Consider the following 26,818-nt stretch of genomic DNA (forward strand, 5'->3'; position numbering starts at 1 on the left):
TAGGCAGCAGTGAGTGGCATTGTGGACAAGGAATTGTCTTTGTCATCTGCGGACTTGGATTCAAAATCCAACTCTTTTATTCATTAACTAATGAATTTCCCTCTCCTGGGCTTCAGTTTCCTTGTCTGTAAAATGATGAAGGAGAATCAGATGATGTATAAGATCTACTCTATCTTGAAATTTTATGATCCTGCATCATAATTATTATAGAAATTAATCTAGAAACTTCTGAGGAATAGTAAGCCCATTCCTATCTGTGCTGATACCAACTTTTAGTTAAGCACTTTATGGAAAAGACAAACACAAAATAGCAGCTAATCTCAATATTTTATATATATATATATATATATATATATATATACACATATATATATACATATATATGGTAGGATCATATATTTGGAGTTGGAAAAAATTAAATTGCGATTGTTATCAAGATGTCTTTTTGGGAATAAACTTAAATAACAATTACTTTATTTTAAAATATGTGAATGATGAAAACATTGTACACAGTAACAGTCACAGTGCGCAAGGACTGATTTTGAGAGACTTAGCCCTTCTCACCAATGCAAGGATCTAAAACTTTTCCAAAGGACTCACGATGGAAAATGCCATCCACATCCAGAGAAAGAGCTATGGAGTCAGAATGCAGAGTGAAGCAGACTCTTTTTTGTTTTGCTTTGTTTCCTTTCTCATGGCTTCTCCCATTCATTATAGTTCTTCTATAAAACATGACTAATGTGAAAATGTGTTTGATAGGAATATATGTGTAGAACCCATATCGGATTGTATGCCATCTTGGGGAGGGAGGGGGGAAGGAGGGAGAGAAATTTCAAAAACTTATGGAAGAAAATGTTGAAAACTGAAAATAAATTAAATTTAAAAATATGTAAATGATCAAATAGCACAATAGATTATGAGTTTATAAATAAGTGAAATATTCTTCAATAAATTTCTATGCTAACGCTTCACACTAATATGGTAGTGACAGTGGATTTTTTTTGTAGGTTATATAGGGTTCAAGATTTAGCAGATTAAACCTATTCCTTCTTTCAAGGGAAACAGCACAGACAACAGTAAGTATGTGCAAAATAAACACAAGGTGATTTGGTCTAGGAAGGCACCAGCAGCCCGGGCAGGGAGTGGGTAAAGAAAATCCTCATGAAGAATAGCATTTGATCTGTGACATGAGTGAATTCTAGGGAAAAGGAACTAGGGAATTCTAAGAGGAGAAGTGAAGATGGTAGACTGTGTCTACTCTCTAAGGACCAACTTAGCTAAAATGATGAGAAACGTTAACAGCAATTTGGCCATTAAGAGTTGTTTTTTTTTTCAACCTGGGTAAACCAAGTAAGTTTATAACATGGCTATCTAAGTAATTGTGTTTCAGTTCATCTGATGGTGTGCCAACTGTTTGATTGCTAAATAGAGACTGCAGCGTAAGTGTAACAAGGATTAAATTAATATTTATAAATCATCTAAGAACTCTTTGATTCTTAGCCCTCTGTTCCCTGCAGCCCTGCAGAAGTGGAAAGTGGCAACACAGGACTAAGAGTTATTTTGTTGCCACCTTCCCTTTCTTCAGGGAACAGAGGGCTAAGAATCAAAGAGTTCTTAGATGATTTATAAATATTAATTTAATCCTTGTTACACTTAGACTGCAGTCTCTATTTAGCAAACAGTTGGCACACCATCAGATGAACTGAAACACCATTACTTAGATAACCATGCTATAAATGAAATAAGACATGAAAAAATTAGTTAAGTGGAAGCATGCATATAAGTTCTAGAATTGGAAGTGATCTTACAGGCCATCTAGTCTAATTCCCTCATTTTACAGCAGAAGAAACTGAGGCATAAGAAGACAATGAACTTGCCCAAGGTCACAAAGAAAATGAGTTAAAGAATCAGAATTCGAATCCAGGTTCTTCAGTTCCAAATCTAGCACCCTTTCCACTACACATGATTACTTTGGTTTTGCACATATTAAGTTTGAGACACCGGGTTGGGGAGGTGACCTTCAAATGAATCTGTCTTGCATATGACTGGAAACATGGGACTGAAACTAAAGAAAGTCCTGGAGCCCAGAGATACAGATTTAGGCATCTTACTCATAGAGGCAGTATTTGAAGCTATGGGAGTGAATAAGATTATCAAGGGAGAGATTATAAAGAGAGAAGGCCAAAGACAGAGGCTTGATGAATGCTCACAGTTGCGGGTCGTGGAAAAGAAGATTAACAAAGGACAGCAACAGAAAGTGGTCAGAGAAATGATACAAGAACCAAGGGAAAGTAGTGCCATGGAAGCCAAGGAAGAAGCAAGTATGTGGGGCGGGCGGGGGTGGGGGTGGGGCACTTAGAATATAGGTTCCTAATTTGATGTGCTTCTTGTAGCTCTGTTGTTAATAAGAACAGTTCCTAAAAGCTTGAACTAGTTTCTTACCACATGAACTAGATATTGGAAAAAATTTAAGAGATTGCACTACATTACATTAAGTCTTGTTACTGGCAGATTTTGGCGTAATCTTTGTGAGTTATTTGGAATCAGAGAAGCAAAGACCTCCTCAGAACTGCCCTGAGAATGAGGTCTATTCCAGAGCATCCAAGAGAAGATATTTCCAAGGAAAAGAGGATTGCATGGGGCTCATGACGAAATGTGCTTATGAAATGGACGCTGGGAATGGGTTGTTAGGATACCAGAAGACTTTATGTTATTTAGTATTGATGATCATCAGGGCATTGCTTCGACTTTTTGTTTCATGGTGTTTATGCTGAGTTTTCTTGGTTACCTTGGTGACATGGAAATCTCCCCTCTCAAAATTTGTCCATTGTGAGTCCTCTAAGTAGTATGATTTGTAGATGGACTTTTATAATTCTGATTATGAATATATGAAAAACTTTATACATTTATCTTATACATAAATGATCCATGGAGGGGGGGAATGGGCTGACCCCTCCTCCATGAACCAAAAAGGGGAATTGAAAGAATTAAAATAGCAAGTGACTATAGGAATTGAGTGAACACTTGATTCCATCTTTTGACTCGATTCTGGAATGAGCTCAGTTCCCTTTCTATTCAATTATGAGCATAGTCCAACTTCTGTCTTGTGAGAAAATTTTATTCAATTGTGGGGATTGTCAGAAAACTTTACTGCATCATTTGAATGTAGCCCTCCATGGCTGGAAAGCTGTTCACCTCTATCTGCTACTTAGAAACCCTTAACCAAGGACCTAGGTTGTGTTGACCAGAAACCTAGTTAGATCCAAAGACTGAAGAAAAGAGTTTTCTTATAATTATACAGCTCAGGTAACCCACATCTTATCTGAAAATTGGCCCCATACTGGTTAATCACTTATTGTTTCCATGTTCCTTTAATTGAATACAGACATGTGGGGTGGGGGGATGACACCTTTTTTTTTTCTGATTTCATGGATTTGCACCTGTTCATTCTTCCCCTCCTAATTGGAAAGTTCCTAATCCAAGGGTGGGGACCCTACCTGTCTAATCTTTTCTCCGATTAGAATTCATATTACCTAATTTTGCATCCTGTTAATTGTTTTCTTTTAATTAATTGGTATTATTTGATTAATTATTTTTAAAATATAAAAATCTGTCTCTTCTATTTGGGATTCGGTGCCAAAGCCGTGGAAGGCCTGGTCCTGATTTGTTTTGCAATTGACTTTTGTTGCTTAATAAACCGATATTCTTGGGAGCTCAAATCTTTGTTTCCTCAGTCATCTCATCTTTTGCCCACCATATCTATGAGCAGGTCTCCCATTTCTACCTTAACCTTAGAATCTTGGCATTCTGGAGAAATCCAGGTTGATCTGAAGCAGACAGGTTTAACTCCTGAGTTGGACCCTCTCCTCCCATATCCCATCATTTCCTTAATCACTTGAACAATAGATAAGGTTCACTTGAGGCTGGAAAGCAGGAATTTGTACATTGGTGAATTCAGTGAGAAGATACACGCTGAATGGGGGGAGTGAAAAGAGATGGTGAAGGCTCCACAGAAAAATATGCTTCAATAGCAATAAATGAAAGAAGGTTTAATAGCATATTCAGGAGACTAACCCACAAAAAGCACTAGATGTCACAAGCACCAAATAAAATCACATAAACATAGAAATGACTATATCTTAACAGACAGGAAGCAACTGATAATGGATGAGACAGACAACCTAGAGTCAGTTGTCTGTACATAATCACGTTATTGACCAGTTAGAATAAATGCCAAAGTAGATGGCAAAATAGATAGAATAAAGATGGGAAAACACTGAATGCAATTACAGCAGTTTCAACCTAGCCAAAAGCTGTCAATTGCACAAAGAAGGAAATGGACAAATAAAAGACAATAACTCTGTCATCATTTCTTAGGGAAGTTTAATCATTGCAGAAAGGTTGCTACAAAGATTAAGCCTAAAGAATCTAGAAGCTAGTTCAGCCAGCAGATGCTTGATTTCCTTGCCAAGCAGAGAGATATAGAAGTTGAGGGCAATGTTATTTATAACATGTACTTATTTGCAAAATATTATAGAGGATGACAGATGACTTCATACCCCCACCTCCTGCACTAAGCACTTTTAGTTCTACCATTCCCCCCACTACTACCTTCCATTTTTGTATATAGCACATCTTGTAAGTAAATAGTTATTTGTATGTCATCTCCCCCATTAGAATGTGAATGCCTTCAGAGCAAGGAACATGTTTTTTGCTTTTCTTTGCATCCTTAACACTTAGTACAATACCTAGGACATAGTAAGAGCTTAATGAATGTTTGTTGATTACTTTAAATAGCACTGATTCATAAGACGGTAAAACATCTGGGGAGGAAAAACTGAGCCTTTAGAAAGCTTGGTATGAGATACAGGTAAGTCATCCAGAGATAATTTATAGATGAAACTCAAAGGAAACAACAAACATACAAAATAGATTAGAGCTGCCAACATTCATGGGTAATTTTTTTTTCATGGAAGAACTATATTGCCTAGAATTCTACAGTCTCAGTAATGGATGTACAATATGAAGAAGAGGCAATGACTCTTAAGAAGAAGGACTTGGGAGAACTGACATGAGCAAATGCGTATGGAATAAATCTATGAGCTGGCACATTTTTAAAGCGGATCAATTTTTAAAGATACTTCAGAGAAGAGAAGATTGCAGAAAGTCATCCAAAAATATGGAATGAAAAAGATTACGGATGATATCCTCCCTATACCACCCTCCCACCCAAGGCAACTGAGAAGCTAATATTTATCCAGAGGTCTGCTTTTTCAACTCTATAATACTTTTATGAGAATGATTTATAGATACATCAAGAGAATTCCTTATGGAAACATGAGAACGAATAGACATGCCACTACAGGTATTTGGACATGGGAGATAACCTGTACAAAGGCATGGCGGTAGGAAATTGAGATGGATCACCATATATACAGAACAGCTAAGGGGGCAGTTTGATTTTAACAGAGCATGTGTGAATGAGATGAATATGAAATAAGAATGAAAAGGTAGATGGGAGCCATTTTGTGGAGGCTTTAATTGCAAAAGCCTACCTTTTTAAGCCCAGTATTCTTAAGATAGTTATATGTGGTCATGAAGCATGGAACAACATGCTGTTAGAAAAATAAAAATTACAAGACACCCTAAGGGCCAACCAAAGAAACATGAACCACCAAAACAGAGAGGTAAACAAATAGCAGATAAGATATTACTTCTATTCACTCTAGTGCTTTCTCTCTGTTAATTATTTCCTATTTATCCTGTATATCCTGTACATAGCTTACTTTGTATATGTTTGCATGTGATCTCTTCCATTAGATTGTAAGCTCCTTGAGGGCAAGGATTATCTTTTGCCTATTTTTGTATCCTGATTGCTTAGCACAGTGCTTGGCACATTGGAGGTGCTTAATAAATGTTCAGTGACCTCTAGATGGCACAGTGGAGACAGCACAGGGCCTGGAGTCAGGAAGGTTTGAGTTCAAATCCAGTCTCAGACACTTAGTAGCTATGTGACCCTGGGCAAGTCACTTAACCCTGTTTGCCTCAGTTTTTTTCATTTGTAAAATGAAATGGAGAAGGAAATGGCAAACCACTCCAGTATCTTTGCCAAGAAAACCCCAAATGCAGTCATGAAGAGTCCTAAATCCTATGTAGCATTTATGGAAAGACACGAAAGAGAATTAGATAGCATGAGAAAGCATGGAGATCTCTTGGATTGCATTAAGGGGCATACTAAGCGCCAAAAATGGAATCACGTATCCATCAGGATTTCAATATCTCGATAAATCTTCTGATTTCAATTTGTTGGAATAGGAAAATGGAAAGAATACTAGGTTAGAGTCAAAAGATTCGGATTTTGGTCCTGTCTAGAATATTTACCAACTGTGATTTCTGTGATCCTCAGCTTCTTCATCTGTAAAATGAAGTTAAGAATTTGTCCCCTTCCTACTTCACAAAGTTGTTATGAAGATTGTAAGTGTTAAGTATGAGATAGTACTCTGTAAACTACAAACTACTACACAGATACAAAGGTGTACCAGTGTAATTTCTAACAATATAGTACTTGAAACATCATATTCACTTAACTTTTCAAGAAGTTTTATAAGTACGTAATAATCCCTAACTCTTAAAAAATAGCTAATTCTTTACTATAGGAGGATCCAATGATCATCCCACCAAAATTTCATCTATCATAAATTTCCAGGTCATTTGGGAACCATTCATGAGATGTTTGTTGATGAGATTAATGAGGTTTTAATAGTGAATATACATGAATGAGTTGCTGTAAGTCATTCCAGCTTTTAAACATATCACGAAAGTGAAAAATCTACGTTTTTACAGATGTATTTTTGTGTGTAGTTGTAGAAAGACTGTTTTCTTTGTTCAAAATACTTAACTACAAATTTGAAAATCATCTGGAATTTGAAAAAAAACAGGAAAGCTTGTATTTCTTTTCTGTTTCAGGAAAAGGAAGGAAAGAAGTATTTCCCAAATAATGCTATATTTTACATTTCTCATGCTTGTGTATGAATTTGTTTTTCTTTTAGAAAGACATTTCATATGTATAGGTAAAATAAATAAAAATTCATATATTTGTATTAAAATAAGAATGCCTGTTTGTCACTGAAGAAAATATCCCCAATGACTGAGCTTATGGTCTTAGTTAAATAAAAGAATTTTGATGTTTTGTTTTGGGTGGTGAATGATTCACTTTCTAACAAATCATGGCAAAAAAAATTATATAAATACTTGTGATTGGGGAACTAGAAATGATTCACCTCCCAATGACATTACAAGGATCTGCTTCATTTATCGTCATTGTCAAAAAGAAAAAATCCCAAGCCAGAAAAATGATTGAGCACCATAATGTGCTTAAGAAATTAATCTGTAGCCATCAAAATAAATTGCTGTGGAAAATACATAGCTCATATATTTAAGAATGAAATCTTTGCCTAACTCTGCCTTTAGATTACAGCAAACCTATGAGAAAATTGTTTAAACTTATTTTTTTTTACTTATTATTTAAGTAGACCATCCTTGACTAGTGATTTAGATCATAACTGAAACTGATTTGACTTAAATCAATCTTAGCCATGATACACGAATATTTGCATTAAATTAAAACTTTTATTCTGAAGGATCTATGTAGGCATTACTACTCCTGCCTATTACAGACCATTGCCATTTTGGCAATCCTTAGTTTCAATTCTATAGAGAGTCTAGCACTCCATTACTTAAAACCATAGAACATCACTGAAAAAAGAAGATCACTGAAAGAATAGGGTATTCAAAAGATAGGCTTTTGTTTAAGGGAGTAGCTTAAAGTCATTAAAAGGGCTTTTCAGTTTCCAAAAGGCAAGCCATGCTACTCTCCTCATTTACCCAAATCACAACGGAGAGGTACAGTGCAGGCATGAACAGACTGAGACACATTACAAGTAAGGAATTATGAAAGGGAAAAGGTGACAGTTATGCCCTCAAAGAAAAGTTATTAAAAAAGAAGATGGGGTTGGTTAAATGGCAAGAATAAACAATGACCAATGGATAACCCTCCATGCTTCATGTCTTTGGATATCAGGAGAACTCAACAAAGGCCTCCAGCACAATGGGTTGGCCCCTGGGAGAACATGAACAAAAGTCACACAGGTTGGGCAGGCACAGATGGGTGGTAATCTGGAATAGATGGGTGGTAATTTTCCTTGCTAGAGAGCCTATTCTCATTGACAATTTGCATATTTGAATAGTTATGTGGATATTAACTGTCTCTTATGTACCTGGCATTGTGCTAAGTGCTAGGGATATAAAAAAAGGCAAAAGATAGTCCCTGCTCTCAAGAAGCTCACATTCCAATGGAGGAGATAGCATGCAAATGACTATGTGCAAATAAGCTATATAATGGCTAAATTTGAATACAACCTTGTAATGGATGCAACATGGGTAATGCTAATAATATGCATTCTCAGCCTTTATTTAAGGCTTTTTTTTAAAGTACTACCTCCACATTTAGGCTTTGTACACATTTTTCATCCATTTGATTCTTCCTGTGTAGATAGATCAAACTATTACAAGATATCAGTGTAACACTGTAGATGCACATCTATTATCCATCAATCTCACAATGAGAGCAATCCATCTACTCTTCTAAGGGTAAGTGTCTTCGATGAAGCCTTTTACAACCCATTCAGATGTAATAAATCATTGTTAATCTAGTATGCAACAGCCTACTTTCACCCTTCAGTTGTCTTTCTAATGTACTTTTTATCTCCTATAAATTTTGATCTATCCGTGATTATGGTATTACATGATTCATAGTACATAATATTACTGGAGAGAATTAAATTAGCTTACTGAATCAAAAATGTTGCTATTCATTCTGCTTTTTTTAAGCTTCAGTGATTCCAACAAATTATAATAAAGGATATCCAAATTAGTGAAGAGTCTAAGTTACAGAATATTTGAAGTGAGATGCAATTTTGTTACTTTCTAGAATTTCCATATAGTAACAGATAGTTGGCCAATAAAGGGTTGGTTATTCAAAATTCCATAGGAACCCAAGGTTTAATAAATAAAGAAGAATGTTTTATATTGAGCATATAACTAATATATAAATTATGCTCCTATTGGAATATACCAGAAAATAGTATGTTTAGCATGACCTTTGGCCTCTTGCTAGGGCCCTAGCTGACAGAAGTGACACCATGTCTGACCCACCCATGGCCTGGGAAGTTCCTACATACCCAATAGTGTTTTTGTCAGCTACATTTAGGCAAGTAAAGCAAAGCTCTCCTGATCATAATCAGTTTAGCAAACTTTGTCTAATGTAATTATACATGGTCAGCAAACTTTGCTAATCATGATGATCTTGTGGGCAATAAAGGGGCCGAGGGGATTGCAGTCCAGGCCACCTGCTTATTTACTGCTCCTAAAGTCTCCTTCCCACTTGGTCCCTACGAATCCGTCCAGCAACAACAATCAGCTATAAGGTCAGAGACCCAGGGATCTGAGCTCTCAGTCTAGGTACAAATCCCACCATATCTCTATGCCACCACCTGTGCTTGCCTATGGGACTGTAGGGGTAGGGAGCTAAATGTGTTCCTGTGAGTAATAAATCTTTTGAGCACATACATTCTTCTTCAGTACCTCACCTGTGATCTCACAAGTAGTTTAAGCACTCCCCTATAATGTCATTCATACTATTTATCTGCTTGGCAAACCACTTTCTATAAAGTGCAAAGGCAAATGTCATATCAGATACTGCTCAGATTTAATTTTTTTGAGATCAGATCTCTGTATATTAACCAGGCTGGCAGTGTAGGAGGCTTTTTGTGGGCTCAGTCCCACTTTTATTGGCATAGGAGCTACGATCTGCTCCATTTCTGACATGGGCCAGCATGTTCCTCTTTGGGCAATCTGTTATCCCCACTCCTTGAGGCTCATGATATCAATGCTGAAATTAGTGCAGAGATACAAGTGCCTTAGCCCACTGAAGTTCAGAACTCTTGAGCTCAAGAGATTCTCCAGCTTTCACCTCCCTGATTGCATGGATTATAGGCATGCATCAAAATACCAGGATTGCCTGAAGTTTCGAGAATTCTAAATCAATAGAATTCGAATGAAAAGTTTAATCATACATTTTCCCCATTATTTCTGTGTCTGCATAATCTACACTCATAGTAGTCAGAGGCCATGCTTGGTATGCATATGTTTTGATGGTTGTGCCTAGAACAACATTAGGATTTAACATATGATACTATTAGTAATTGACATTTGTGTAGTATTTCACAATTCACAAAATAGTTTCCATTTGTTGCATGTTTGGTTATCACAACAACTCCCATGAAGTGGGTAACGAAAGTATTTTTTACTCATTGTCATAATGTTGTTCAATTGTTTTGGTTGTGTCCGACTCTTCATGACCCCATTCTGGGATTTTCTTGGCAAAGACACAAGGGTGGTTTGCCATTTCCTTCTCCAGTTCATCTTACACATGAGGAAACTGAAACAAACAGGGTTAAGTGACTTGCCCAGGGTCATACAGCTAGTATCTGAGGCCAGATTTGAACTCAGGTATTCCCGACTGCAGGCTGGGTGCTCTATCCACTGTGCCACCTAGCTGCTCATATTGTAATAATAACTATTGTAATAATAAATGCACTACTTCATTTGATACTTATCACAACCCTGTGAGAGAGGTGCTATCACCTCCTTTTTTACAGATGAATAAACTGAGGCTCAGGGAGGTTAAATGACTTGCCTAGGATCACAAAGCCAGTAAGAACCTATGGTGGGACTGAAATCCAGCCTTTCTTGACTCCAAGTCCAATGTTTTATTCATCATACTATGCTGTTTCCTTTTTTAATAAATGAGAAAGCAGATGCAACAGAATGAAATCACTTTCAAAAGGTCACACAGCCAAAGAGTTACACAGTCAGGATTTGAACCCATCTGCTCTTTCCAAATAAATAAAACAGTCTTTACTCTACCATAGCATCTACAATGATAATAATAGCAATTCTGTGATTCTGATCATGGCTGAGCTCTTTCCTCAAAATTCATCTCTCTTATCAAATGTGAGGCAAGAGGGGTTCCTAAAACTGACATCTACACAACACTGACTGAGATTTTGTTATCTTAAATTTCATTTCTTCTAAAAGTGCCATTTTTAGTTCCACTAGGGTGAGCATGGTTTAATACTGTTTTACAAATTACTTTAATTTGGCAGGTGTCCACAGTGAATGCCAGAACAAATATAACTAACAAATGCTTAGAGCTTGGAGGGTGTTTTGGCACTACATCTAAAATTCATGTCATATTAAAACAAATTCTATTTGTACTTCACTCTAATTAAATACACTCATTAGCTATCACTTTAATTCAGTCTATTGCCAACCCACCAAGAATCACTAATTATGGAGCAACATGGCAGTGTACAGATTTCTGAAGGCAAAGAAAACCCAAATTCTTTTGACTTTTAAAATTCTCCTTTCTGAAATCTACTTTTTCCTATTTTGATTAAACTATTCCACAAAACTAGCTCATTAATTCCTAATATACCAAGGTCCCTCTCTTTCTTCAAGTAGCTCCAACACTTACAAGCTATGTGAGCATGGGCAAGTTATTTAAATGCTCTGAGCCTCAGTTTCCTCATGTCTCCTTACTCCAAAGGGTTGTTATAAAGGAAATGATGGAATTATTGGGATGGAAATGGGAATTATCATTTATAATTGTAACTGCCTGGCTAGGATAGATCCATGATTCATCTGACCCATTATCTCTTCTTTAATGAGTTGCTGACATATTGTAGATGAACACAGTTTCTTAAATCTCGTAAGATTAGCAATGTTCACTTTTCATAATAGTCCATCAGAGAAATACTTTTTCTAAACCTTCCTGAAGTGTTTCCTCCCCAGAAGATGGAGGTAAGTAGCACTGTTAAGTGGAAGGAGCTCTAGTCAAGAAACAAGTTATTAAGTAGCTATGGGACCTTGGGACAAGTCACTCAACCTTTCTGACCCTTAATATCCTAATCCATGAAAGGAGAGACAAGACAACCTCTAAAGTCTTCAATAACTTTAAAAGTCTATGCTTCCATGACTTTAGAGTCACTTGCACAGAAAGATACTTCATTTTGAAATTCCAGGTGATTTATAAAAATGTTAATTAAAATTGGTTTCAGCATTCATATTTAAATGACCATACCATATAAATTTCTAGATCCCAACAAGAGTCCATTTATCCCTACTTTCCTCCCTAGCCTTTCCCTGATGCTTTGAAGACTGGAGACACAAGTCGACTAACAGTACACAAAACAAAGATTGTCATGTTTTGCCATGAAGATGTCCACTGCTGTCCTATCTTTCCCAGGGAAATGTATTAAAGTCAGATGTAAAAAGTCAGAGAAGTGACTGTGAGCCCAGATCTCCAGGATAACTTATCACCTCATATATTCCCTCTTGGAAATCTTCCGTGTCCCACCTCCTATGAAAGACAGGACCTAAACACAGATGACACAAGACCAAGGACACAAAGAATCATACCCTTCAGGAGACAGAGTAGTAAGGGTCACCGCTAGACAACACTATTAAGGAAAACAGGAGAGGATTACCCTAGATTTCAATGACTGAGCTGCTACAACTTTCCAGAGCATTACTTGCCATCACCTTCTCACTCTCAATACCACATTGAAACTTTTGTCTAAGGATTGAACTGGGCTGAACAGTGTGCTCCGACAATGAAGTCAGCTCAAAGCTCTTTTAACTATGTGGCGTCCCTGATAATCATCTCTAGATCACAGTCTCAGTTGAGGTCCTATATCCCATCCTTGCTGCTAACCCTTGTCTCCAGATCACAGTCGCAGATGAGGTCCTTCATCCCATTCTTGCTGCTAACCCTTGTCTCCAGAGCACAGTCCCAACTGAGGTCCTCCAACAACACTCTCCTCTCAAGTACCATATTTCCAGGAAAGACCAAAGCTTCAGAAAGAAGATTCAGACATTAAGTGGTGATAACAAAGAGGATAAAGATATTCAAACTTCATTTGAAAACTCTTCGTCATGTCCCCCATGGTTCCAAAGAAAGAGGAGATAAAGTTGCACAATTCACCAGGGCCATTTCCAATGAAATCTGCTTTCAAATAGTATTGAGAGAACTGTTGTTGAGTCATTTTAATCATATCTGACTCTTCGTGACCTCACTTGAGGTTTTCTTGGCAAAGATACTGGAGTGGTTTGCCATTTCCTCCTCTAGCTCATTTTATAGATGAGAAAGTTGAGGCAAACAGGGTTAAGTGACTTGCCCAGGGCGCACAGCTAATAAGTGTCTGAGTCTGGATTTGAACTTGTCTTCCTGATTCCAGCCCCAGAGCTCTATCCATTGTACTAACTAGCTGCTTTACAGAGAGTTGTAAAATTTTTCAAATTTTGCACTATGTTGAAAGTATTTCATTTTTATTACAGGCAACCAGACCCCTAAATTCTCAAGGCAAACTAAACATTACAACTAGGTATTGTGTCAATCATATCTTATTAAGTGAAATCAACTCTCTGGGAGAAAACATTCTAAAGAAACAAGCACATTTTTAAAACTATAGCAAAAACCTCACTTTAAACAACAGGTTAAAACGTGAAAGTGCATGAGCTTCTGAGAAATACTAAATGCCCGCAGAGGAGGAAATGGTTTTGCTTTAACCTTATTGGGAAATGGAAATGGATTTGTGACTTAAATAATTAAATAATTGTAACAAGTATCAGATATATGTATGTATATCTACATACATACATATATATGCATATATACACATACATACATATATATGCATATATATGTATGTATATATACTGGAAAGTATTATACACTAGGAAAAGCACTGGACCTGTCATAAGAAGAACCAGCTTCCAAGTTCTCTCCTACTCACAGGGATATCTAGCACATGAGGCTCGTATGGTTGAGGGAGCCAATAAATCTAGAAACAAGCATTACCATTGGCTCTTCCCCTGAAGGACCTAAGCTCTATGCTTAGTAGCCTGTGGCTACTGTGAGTCTCGGTTTTCTCAACTGTATAAATGGGACATATTTCTTGCCTTTTCAATGGGTGAAGGAGGGATGCTATAGAGGGAGAGAAATCAGAACTGAAAATAAAATTAATTTAAAATAAAGTAAATAAAAATAAGGATAACCACAGTACTTATCTTATAGGAATGTTATAACATGTTTTGTAAACCGTAAAAGGATATGAAAATGTTTTACATACAAAACATCCTTCACATTATCTCATTTAGTCCACATGGTCAAGCCTTTGAGGAAGATAGTCAAAGTATTATCCCCGTTTTACAGTTGAGGAAAGAGAGACATGAACAGACCTTCCCAATATTACAAAGCTTAAGTGGCATAGTGGGGATTCAAACCAAGGTCTTCAGGGGTCCAAATTCAGTGTTCTTTTTCAGAGAAACTTCCTAAACTTCTTTGAGAGTGCTAGTCTTTTCAAGAACAGGACAACTCAGCTCTATAGTAAATGCTAGTAATTTAGCATAAAAGGGCAATATAAAATAGGGTGTAACCTACAACAATATGTCAGCTGACTTTGGTCAGGAAAATGGGACTAGTTTAGTGGAAGGCAACTATATGGAAGGAGTGAGCAACAGGTCAAAATTCTCTTTTTTTTTTCCAGTTCCAGAAGAGGCATTTCCTATCTAGTGGTTCTCATGAATAAGGGAAAAAAAAAGAGTGTAGATGACATCTGATTCTCTAGGACATTTGTACTGGGATATAGAAATAAGAAATTCATTTTCTCCCTGATTCTCAGTTTAATTCTTCCAAGTAGGAAAAAAAAATAAAACTGCTGTCTAAACAGGAGTGTTTGTGTGCATATAAAATTCACAACAATTCTGCTATAAGGTAAACAGAAAGACTGCATCCAAAAAGCAGCATTTTAAAAAAAAAATCCTGAATTAATCGGTAATCAGTTAAACAAAACTATATTCCAATCATCTCCTTGGAGTCCTAAGGTTTTTCTTCTCTGCTATCCCCAGTGTAAGAAATCAGAAATCTGAATTAGGAACACTTTATTTTGGTTATTAAAAAACAAATGAACAAACATTTTGTCTTGGCTTCTATCAATTTTCTTATCATGTCTCCAAATTTAAAATTAGGTTAGGTTTTTAAAAAGTTACTGAAAAAGACCTTCAAATCAACACCTGTGTCACCTCACGGTATAGAAATGATCTGGTGTTCTTGAAAGCTACACCATTGTCTATGTCATGATGGAATTAGGGATCATGTCTGTTATGCTATAAGTTTGGCTAACTTGAAAAAGTCTCATCACCATGAGGTTGCCCAGCAGTTTACACACACACACACACACACACACACACACACACACACACATTATGTATGTATATATATACACACATACATACATACATATATACATTATATGTCTATATCCACACATGTACATGTGTATGCATATATGTGTATGGTATATATGTGTATATATGTATGTATATTATATGTGTGTATGCATGCATAATGAAATGGTAACTTTCCTAAAAGATTCCCATTTTTTGTACTTCAGCAATTTCCTTTTCGGTATGAAATGAAGCTCCCTTTGTTGATTCCTTCAACTTTCAAAGAATACGATGATCACTAAGGCAAATCAAGAATGGATGAGCTGCTTTGCTTCTGGCAGACAGAGAGTTATGCTCAAAGACCTGAAGTCCCCCTTGTTCATTTTATCATGCTTCTGTGTAGGACTTCTAATCTGGTCCCTGCAATCCTCATCTATTTTCTCCCTCTATCCTTGGGGTCTTGCTCTCATGACAATATCACTTTTGTTTTGTTCCCAGTCGATCTTTACTCCACATGCTCCTCACCACTGTGAGGAGATGGAATCAATTGGGTTGGGATAATTGTTTCTTCTTCATGAATATATCTTTTTAACATCCAATGCTACTCTATTATTCATTCTATATATTCCTTTTAAATATGCTATAGACTTCGAAAATTAGGAAGCCTAACTCCCTAATATTAGCCTCCTTGTGTTGGGAGTAAGTTGTCCCCCACGTGCCACCTTTGCTCTAGAGTCATCCCTGTCTAATTAGCATATGTCACACAGGCTATGTTCATTTCTGCCTCTGTGCCTTTGCTCAAATTTCCCACCACTTAGAATCCTCTCCTTCCTCTGTTGAGCCAAATAATATCCATCCTTCAAGGGCTAATTTAATTTTCACTTCAGGCAGTTTTTCAGCCAACAAGCATTTATTAAGAGATTACTATATGCCAAGTACTGTGCCAAGCATTGTGTGTAGAAAGGCAAACATACATACATACACACACACACACACAACTTCCTGCCCTAAGGAACATTTGTTCTAATGTCAGAAACAACATATAAATGAGTTATATAAGACATAGACACAGTAGGTGGAAGGTAATCTCAAACGGGGAAGGTAGATCAAGAAAGGTCTCTTGTGAACATGGGATCTGGGTTCACTCTTGAATAAAGCCAGGGCAAACAAAAGGAGATGAGCAGGCAGAGTATCCCATGTACGGAGGACAGACAGTGCAGAGGCAAGCAACTAGGAGCCAGTGTCTTGTTTTGGAGCTACACCAAGGCCAGTAGAGTAGGATTGTAGAGTATGTGGAGAAGAAGGAGGTGTAAGAAGAAGACTGGACAGACAGGAAGGGAACAGTTTATGAAAAGCATTAAGGGCCAAATAGAGGACCTTATTTTGATCTGAAAGGTAATAGGGAACCTCACTGAGGGGAGGGTATGTGTGTGGCATGATCAGACATATAGAGGATAGACTGGAGTAGGGAGAGACATGAGGCAGGGAGACCAGTTTGAAGGTTACTGTAAGTGAGAAGACACACGGGCCTGAATTAGGCTTGTAACTATCATAGCAGAGGGAAAGAGACATATATTGAAGATGTTGGGAATGTACAAATGACCAGATTTGGTAATGGACTGAATAGGTGGAAGAAGGGAGTAAGCTTGGGTGACTAGGAAGATGGGGAAGAATGAATATGCTAAAAAGATCACACATCGGGGAGTTTATTACTACCAGAAAAGATTAATGAATTCTTGGAAAACACTAATAAACATATTCACCTTTGTACAGCTCACTCTGAATTAGTTGGATATTGGAAACAAGAATTTGGAAGTGCGATGAATAAAGTCTTTCATATTTGGAAATATGATGATTTTGCTCATTGAGCTAAAGTTTGGGAAGCCTTAGCCAAAGATAAAGAATGGCAAGAAAAATATATTTTCCCAAACCTAACATTTATGGTCCAACAGATGAATGAAATAACTTAGCTAGTACCATGGTGCAAAAGAGTAAAGCCTCCTAAAGAAGGAGTCTATGAACTTGTAACCTTTCAGATGAAGCTTGATGGGCCAGCCCTGTGGGGTCAACACTTTCAAACAGCAGTGAATACCCAGATCCAAGTAGGCTATTCAAAACTTATTGGAGTTTTCCACACAGAATATGGAACACTTAACAGAGATCTTGTTCTTTGATGGACTGAGACACCAGACTGTTGTGCAGCTGGAAGACACAGATCCCATGAAGACACTCGAGTGGTGGCAGCTGTTTGGGAGAATTGCAACCACCTGACATCTCATGAAAATATGCTTCTCATTCCAGCACCATTTTCACCACTAATGTAATTTTCTGCAGAAATATGAAGATATTTAGTGTCTGAATTATACCAACAATTTCTAATAAAGTTCCTTAAATTAAAAAAGAACACATGAAGAAAGATGCTATCTGCATCCAGAGAAAGAACTAATAAATAGAAGTATATACAGAATAATTTTACATATCTATACCTATTGGTGTCTAATGGTAGGGGAGAGGGAGAGAGGGGAGGAAAGAAAAATATATGATAATTTTGTTGCATATTTGAAAGGAACAGCAAGTTGCACATAGTAGATTTACAGTTTCATATACAATCATCTTTTTATTGTACTATGTTATGGAAATGCCTGTCTTATTCCATAAATTAAAAACAAAGTTAACAAAAATAATTATACTGTTATCTTTAATTCTAAGTAAATTTAATGCACAAAATTTGTCTTAATAAAATTGATAGAAATAATTAGTATTACATAACTGAAAGTTCCACACTAATGGAATTTTTGGTGCTGTCAGTTACAAATACTTAATGTCATAAGCAGAGAAGAAGGCAGCGAAGTCCTGGGAATTGTGAATGTTGGATTTGGATTTCCAGAGACATAGGCAATTTTCACACTTTAATCATGGGGTCAGAAAAATATTGCAAAGTGAAAGCCAGCTGCTAAATGGGGACTAACTTAGTCCTAAGTTCAGGTTCTCATTCCCATCACCTGCACTATTGTAATAGTCTCAGAATTGATCTTCCTTCATCCAATTTTTCCTCCTCTTGAAATAATCCTCTATACAGTGGCCAAATTGATATTCCTAAAGCACTGGTCTGACCACCTCATTTCCCCACTCAAGAAGCCTCAATGGCTCCTCGTTGCTCCAGGATAACATAGATATTCTCTGGCTAGGCATTTGAAGTCTTTCATAGTCTTACTCAAGATGGCTATCTTTCTTAGGTTAATTGGACATTGCTCTCCCTATGCACTCTGTGTTTCATCCAAATTGGCCTATTTGCTGTTTCTGCTGCATGAGTTCCTTCTCTCCTATCTCTGTGCCTTTGCTCAGGCCATTCCTCATCCATAGAATGCTGTCTCATTCCTCACCTCTGTCTCTTGGAAATAAGAGGTGAGCTCCCTTAGGGGCTCAGCTCAAACTCCACATCTTTCAAGAGACCTTTTCTATGTCTTCCTGTTTTTTTAACACCCTAAGCTCTATCACTGTGTATTTATTTGGTATATATGATAATTTTATTTATCTATTTATTTATCTATGAACATATGTCTACTTACTTAAATACAATGTCTTCAAGAACAGGGGCTTTTATTTTTGTCTTCATATCCCCAGCACCTATCGCAGTGCCCTGTACATAGTAGGCACTTTATAAATATTTGTTGATCAGTCGACTATAAGTTCCCAGCATACATGGCAGTCTCGGCATACTAGGTTCAACATGCTATAAAATTTTATACTATTCTATGTCTTTTCTCTACAGAAAGTTTACAGCTCCTTCCTCTGAAATCCTGTTATAAGTTTGACCCTTTACTATTCTCTATTTTAATGTGGCAGATTGGTCTTCCCCAATGTGTCTGCAAGGTCCTTGAAGTCAGAGATCATTCCTTATACTTATTCGTATATCCCATCATGTCTAGTGCTGGCCACTTTGGACATAGTGAATAAGCTCTTAGTGATTGAATGATATGATATGCAGAAAGACTCACTCTTTGGGTCAGATCCTGAAATAGGTTTAAAGAAGTTTGCAGCACCAACTCCCTGTGATTCCACTGGGAAAGGTGTAGGTTATCATTTAGCAGAACTGTTTAGATGTAATCCCATTTCCTCTGACATGAAGAATAAATATGGAGACAAGGTCTACCTCCAAGAGGTCAATGATGCTACTATTCTCAAAGACCACAGGAGAACAATAACAATTGACCTTTCCGTGATGCTTTAAGGTTTGTAAAATGCCTTACAAACACTGTCTCATTTAAACCTACCCACAATCCTGTGAGACAGATGTTATAGATGTTACTATCCCATTTTATAGATAAGGAGGGGATCAGGGAAATTACATGAGGTCATATAATTATTAAATGTCAGTAGTAGGATTCAAATCCAGGTCTTCCTGACTCCAAGTACAGTACTCTCTCCATTAGGTTAAGGATTTCATCAATTCCAACCACCTTATTTTAAAGATGAGAGAACTAAGGTCCAAAGACTGGCAATGACTTACCCAAAATCTCAAAGCCAGTAAGTAGCAAGTCTATAATTCAAACCCAAGTCTTCTGAGTCAAATGTAATCTTTCCAGTGCAGCACATTTTCTCCCAGAGGGCACTGGAAAGAGTACATCTGACTCAGAAGACTTGGGTTTGAATTATAAACTTGCTACTTAACTAGCTTTGAGATTTTGGGTAAGTCATTGTCAGTCTTTGTTCTCTAGCTGACATGTAATCTAGCCAAGTCACAAAGTAAACACTCAATAGTGAATTCATGCTTATGGGAAATCAGTACCTACTACTTCTCAACTTCTTAAGGTTGCTTCTTGATCATAATAAAAGGTAGACATCCTCTATGAGTTAATCAAGAAAGAAATATCTATCCCAATGTGTTTGCTGATTCAAGTCATTATTTGATGTATGGGACAGACAGAATACATGATAAAATTTGTTTTTAATGCCTTATTATTAAAATACCTTTAGAGGGATACCTCCATAAGAAGCTTTTCCTGATTCTCTCAGTTGATCTCTCACTGTACAAAAAAATTACTTTGTATTTATTTTGTATACATGTTAGATCACTTATCTGTCTTCACATTGCTTCCCTCTAGTAAAATGGAAGTACATTGATGGCAGGGATTTTTTTTTTCATTTTATCTTTGTATTACATGCTAGCTGAATTAAACTGAATTCTATTAGTAATACCTGAGGTTGAAAATATAAAACTTAAGGAACAATATTGAAGGTTTTTACTATATTACTACTTAAGTTATGTATTTATTCAGAATAGCTTTTTTTTCATTTTATCTTTGTATTACATGCTAGCTGAATTAAACTGAATTCTATTAGTAATACCTGAGGTTGAAAATATAAAACTTAAGGAACAATATTGAAGGTTTTTACTATATTACTACTTAAGTTATGTATTTATTCAGAATAATTCAGAATATTCAGAATATTCAGAATTACCCATGAGAATCAGGATATTAATAAATGTGAAATAACCAGAACCTGCTACTTGGTTTATAGAGGCAGCTAGGTGGGTCAGTGGATAGGGCACTGGGCCTGGAATCAGGAAGACCTGAATTCAAATTTGACCTTAGATGCTCACTAGCTATATGACCCTGAACAAGTCATTTAACCTCTGTTTGCCTTAATCTACTTGGAGAAGGAAATGGCAAACAACTCTGATATCTTTGCCAGGAAAACTCCAAATGGGGTTATGTAGAGTTGTACATGACTGAATGACTGAACAACAACTTGGTTTACAACTAACTTCAAGACTTGCTACCATTTCCCCCAAGATCCTATGTTCAGGTGAAGGAATGGCCAAGAAGAAAGACAAATTTAACCCCTGAAAAATAAGTTACTGAAGATGAGCCTAAGAGACTAGTAGTTACCAGTGATGCAGTAGAGGCTACAAGATGGCCCCATTTTAAGCAAGACTTTACCTCTCCACATATGAAATGGGAAAAAGGGGGGGGGAAATACTGACCACATGTTAAAGACAGGGGTCTGCACTTCAGAAAATAAGAGAAACCTAGGACCCCTTTGTTCTTTTCTCTTAGGCTCTTCCTATGTGCTTGTGGCAAGTATCCTACTTCTTAACAGCTAGGACTTGTGGAATGTGAAACTCACAGATTCCTTTTTTCAACATTTAAAAATTGGCCTGGAAACTCAAGTACATTTTCTGGGTTCAGAAATCTTATTTTTATCTAGATCACAGCCATTTCTGTCTTGGCACTGGGAGTAATTTCTGAGTGCTAAACAAATATGAAAAATATGGGTCTGAAATAACCATTGCTTTATTCTGCCAGGCTGAGGGTTCAGTCTAGAGGCCAGACATATGTAAGTCTTTATCCTCTGGATGCCACAGTGCTTCTGGAAAAGGAAATGGACCATATACCTGAAAAACATCAGAACCACCTTCTGGCATGGATACACAAGGGTTCTTTCTCTAGCTTAATGGAGATTCTGCTGGGATTTATTATCATGTCCACAAAAGTGGTAAGAATGGAGGAGAAGAGGTTGACTAGCTGGTATTATTAGCCTTGTTTGTTATATCACACTCATTTAACTGGTTAATGTTAGGAAGATAGAGGGATATTAACTTTTTGGTTCTTATAGAATAAAGACAGAAATTAATATGGTGGGGAAATCATTACTTTATCAGATTCTACTAGTTTAAAAGGATCATATTTCACAATACTTCAAAACAGAATGGGACTTTTCAGATGGAATTCATTCTGAAAGTGGCCAACATCAAACATAGGTTCCCAAAGTGGGTGATACTGCCCCCTGGGGAGCACTGGAATGATGAGGGGGCAATAGTAGCCTTGGATGCAATTGGGGGTGTTGAATTATTATTTTTATAAGGGAGCAGTGGAAGCATAAGTGAAAAAGAGAAGACAAGAAAATTTTGAAAAACCATTCATACATGTTTCTTCTGTTGTATAATAGTTAAAGTCGTAGTGACTACATTAGTTTCCAAATAAACACACAAAATGCGAGTTATAACCAATCGGTGGTCAAGTCCACTGAAAGGTCTTAACAAGCAAGTGCTGGAAGGCAAGCATATTGTACATTGTTGGGAAGTCCAGCATGCACTGGCAGGAAAATGTGAGTGCAATGACTTGTTCACAATACAATAATATACAGATACATGATGTAATATTGTGTCATCAAAATTTCAGTGCAGGAAAAACAACAAAAAATCCACAATAAATTATTAAATTGAAGATGCATCATTAAAAGTATTTAATATTTTTCTGCAATGATGCAAATTTTAAAAGAGTTAAAGGGTTAAAGAAAGTAGATTTCCTGGGGGCTGTTGAGTAATTTTTTTAAAGGGAGGCAATAGGCCAAATAAATTTGAGAACCTCTGAATTCTATGTCTCATTCTTATGTGTCTCTAGAACTTTCCCCCCATTATCTTTTGCCTGAGTTAGCATTTTGATGAGGGGTATTTTCAAAGTATGTATACTAGGCTATTAGTGTATTAGACTAGATAATTAGGATTTTTAAAAAGATGTATATTTATATCTTTTGGGTTTTCCACTGCCTACATTTCTTTGGGTATCCCTCTTTCTCCCTCCCAGGGAGCCATCCCATTTATCAAAAGAGGACGAAGAAAAAAATATCAAAATTAATCAACACATTTTAAAAAATCTGGTGTAATATGTAATGTTTAACAATCATGGGCCACCCTTTCCTCACTTCTGCAAAGGAGTCTGGGAAAGGTGTCTCCTTTTCTCTGAGGCCAAGCTTATTCATTCAGTTTCAGTTGTTTTGTAGTTGTTCTTTCCATTCATTTCAATTTATTTTACTTTACATTGTGTATATTGTTTTTCCTGGCTCTCCTTCCTTTAAGTATCAGTTCATATAAGTCTTTCCATGTATCTGTAATTATAATATATGTATATGCATATATATATATATTGTTTCTCATAACACAATAATATTCCTTTACTTTCATGGAACACAATGTCTTTAGTCATTCCCCAAACAATGGAACTTTTCCCAGTGGAATTCCAATGGAATTTTTTTCAATTCTTTGCAACCACAAAAAAGTGTCACTATAAACATTTTTATGTATATGATGCCTTTTTTGGTCAATTATCTCCTTGGGATATATGACTAGCAGTAAAATTTCTGGGTTAAAGAGAGGGTATGGTCACTTTAGTCAATTTATATGCATAATTCTATATTGACTTGTGGAAGTTAGGTAGTATTTTAAGGTACATTTTTTCTTATTCATAGTACTTTCTATTCCATAAACCTAAAAAATTCATGTTGTTAGGAAGCTACTTTTAAAATATTGTCTTCTATTTAAACATTTGTGTTACTTTAAAATATTATTTTCCATTTAAATATGTATGTTGGTGTTTAAGAAGAAAGGAACCCTGTATCCGAGTTCCAGCTCTGCTACTTACCAGCTGTGTTTCCTGGGGCAAGTTACTTAACCATTTTTGAATCTTAGTTCCCTCGTCTATAAAATGAAGCTAATACTTGCACTAACTACCTCAAGGAGTTGTGAGGAATGTGCTTTATAAACCTTATGGTGTGAAAAATGTGAAGTGATATATCATTTATATTCTGAGATGTAAATTTTTGTAATAATAAATTATTAGGACTACACAAAGGGAGGAAGATACAATGGCATATAATATTTGGGCTGTTTTGTTGCAGCTGGTCAAAGTTTGGGAATATTAAACTTTTGAAAAGAAAAAATGTAGTTTTATGAATGAACTAACTTTGACACCTTCAGAAGCTGTAATTTCAGCAGTATATGCACTCCCTCTACCCACACAAATTGTTAAGACTATGATTCTTCCACAGCTAAGTTGGAGGTTTTAAAGATTTTCTTTGGTTCAAAAATTCATCACTCTGATGCTGACCTTAAGATGAGCTTCAGGCAAAAGACACACACTCTATATCACTGGTCATGTCCAAAGCCTTTCTAGTTACAAATGAGCTGTCAGAGATTACTAACTTTACTAATACAGCCCTTCTCTGTCTTTGTCCTTCTTGATCTCTATGTAGCATTCAAAACTACAGATCACCTTCCCCCCTTGTATATTCTTTCCTCTCTAGGTTTTCATGGCATTGCTCTCTCCTAGTTCTCTGCCTACCTGTCTGGCCTCTCCTGAGTCTCTTTTCACTGGATCTTCATCCACATCCTTGTCTAATAACCCAGGGTCATATCTGAGACATGAAAAAACATCAGAGTAGATTCAGTAATTATCAGGTTATGAAGAATCAATAATCAGTATTAACTGACAGACTGAACAAACTCAGGGACAGAAAAATAAATACAATATTTATAAGTAATTCCCTAATGCTTTCTTCTGGGTCCTCTTTTTTTCCTCCATGCTTTATCATTTGGTGAACATATCAGCTCTCTTGAGTTCAACAATCACACTTTTGCAGATGACTCCAAGATCTCTATATCCAGCCCCAGTCTATCTTCTGAACTCCAATCCCATAACAACAACTGCCTTTGGACACCTCAAACCTTATGTCCCATAGATATCTCAAACTTAACATGTAACTGAACTCAAAATCATTCCCCACCCTCCAATTCCACCCTTTTTCTAAACTTTCCTATGAATGCTGAGGGTACCGTCCTCTTCCCAGTAACTCAGGTTCACTGCTTTGGTATCATCCTCAATTCCTCACTCTCACTCACCACATAGATCCAGTCCACTGCCAAATCTTTCCATTTCTACTTTCAAAAACTATTTCTGATGCATCCTCGTCTCTATTTGCACAGTCACTACCCTCTTATCAGTCGCTCATTGTTTCTGGCCTACACTATTACTATATTCTTCTAATTGATCTCCCTGACTCAAATTTCTTCCTCTTCCAATACATCCTCCACTCAGCTGCCAAAGTCATTTACCGAATGTCCAGGTCTATCTACGTCATTCTCTTCTACCATTCCCTCCCTTTCCTTGACCCCAAATTTCTATAGCTCCCTATTACCCAAAGGATTCAATACCAAGTCTTCCATTTGGTATTTCAAATTTTGCATGACCTCTTCTGTTTCTTTCTTTTCAGTTTCCCTTATACACATTCCATAATCCAGCTATACCGAAGGGCTTGCTTCTCTCATCTCCATGCTTCTGCACTGGTGGTTGCCATTTATTGAAATTCTCTCCCTCCTTATCTCCACTTCTTAGTTGCTTTCCTTCCTCCTAAGTCTCAGTTCGAATCCCATATTCTGTAGGAGGTATCTCTCAACTCAGCTACTTCTAGACTATATGACAATAATATCTTCTCTGTATGTATCTTGTATGCTTGTAATTATTTTTGTGTCATCCTCTCCATTTGAATGTGAGATTCTGGAAGGCATCAGTTTTGTCTTTGTAGCCTTAGTACCTAGTACAGTACCTGGCACTGGAGTAGTAATTTAGTGTCAAGTGGAGGTATAAATTAACAATATTAACTAAAGTACCAAACTCAGAGGCAGAAATATAAAACAATATTTATAGGTAGTCATGATGGAAAAAGTAGTCTATGTGGAGTAAGAGACAGAATTAGACTTTCCACTGTACTCATCAAGCATTAGCTTTTACAGGAGATAGTAAGATGATATTTTTAATAACATGTTTGCAATTACTACCTGACTATTTTTTCTAATGATTTGAATTAAATACTAATTTTATGAGAATTTGAAATGTAAGTCTTCCTATCACAAGCAAATTTCAGTGTATAGAAGCACTAAGTAGGTTAGGCAAGAGCCAAGAGCAGGATTGAGGTTGGAATGTCATTCACTCCCTTTTCCCAAAAAAGTAAATGGTGGAAGAATCTGTGGAAATTGATGCAGTTTCTGTTCAGAGACTATAATCTTTCTTCAGTTTCAACTCCTCCCTAGGGCAAAGAAAGAAGAGGACAGACAGGATACAGAAAGGCATATTAAAGCCTGTACTCCTCACTAGAACAAGAGATCCACTAGGGAAAAAAGTTACTTGCAAAGACTTTTGATGTCAAACTTGTCAGAAGTGCTAAAACTTTGACAGGCTGGAATGGTGGACTAAAGATGACAAGCTTTAATAAGGCTAATTGTAAAGTCCTACACTTGGGTTAAAAATATCAACTGTATGAGTCTAGGAAGAGGACAGTATGCTAGATAGAAATTCATGTAAAAATATCAAGAGATTGTAATGGATAGCAAACTCAATATGAAGTTGCAGTATGAGGTGGCAGCTAATGATGACAACAGTGATGATGATGGTGGTGGTGGTAGTGGTAATGGTGGTGATGGTGGTGGTGGTGGTAATGGTGGTGATGTTGATGATGATGATGGTGGTGTTGGTGGTGGTGGTGATGATGTTTATGGTAATGGTGATGATAATATCTTCTCATTAACAGAACTTTAGAGTTAGGGAAATGTTAATCCCATTCGCCATCTGATTCATCTCAAATACAGTGTCCACTTCTGAGCACCACATTATAGAAGAGACACTGACAAGTT

At 36.7% G+C, this 26,818-nt stretch overlaps 1 protein-coding gene and 1 pseudogene across 1 annotated transcript in view; one reads left to right on the plus strand and one right to left on the minus strand.

Moving 5' to 3' along the window:
- Positions 1-26,818, minus strand: part of UST (uronyl 2-sulfotransferase) — a 381,294-nt gene that overhangs the window by 195,521 nt on the left and 158,955 nt on the right. The gene's annotated exons all lie outside the window — the stretch shown is intronic.
- LOC118856411 lies at positions 2,054-17,672 on the plus strand (annotated as a pseudogene).

The sequence above is a fragment of the Trichosurus vulpecula genome, chromosome 7 (assembly GCF_011100635.1).
Source record: "Trichosurus vulpecula isolate mTriVul1 chromosome 7, mTriVul1.pri, whole genome shotgun sequence".
In the NCBI taxonomy this organism is placed as follows: Eukaryota; Metazoa; Chordata; class Mammalia; order Diprotodontia; family Phalangeridae; genus Trichosurus; species Trichosurus vulpecula.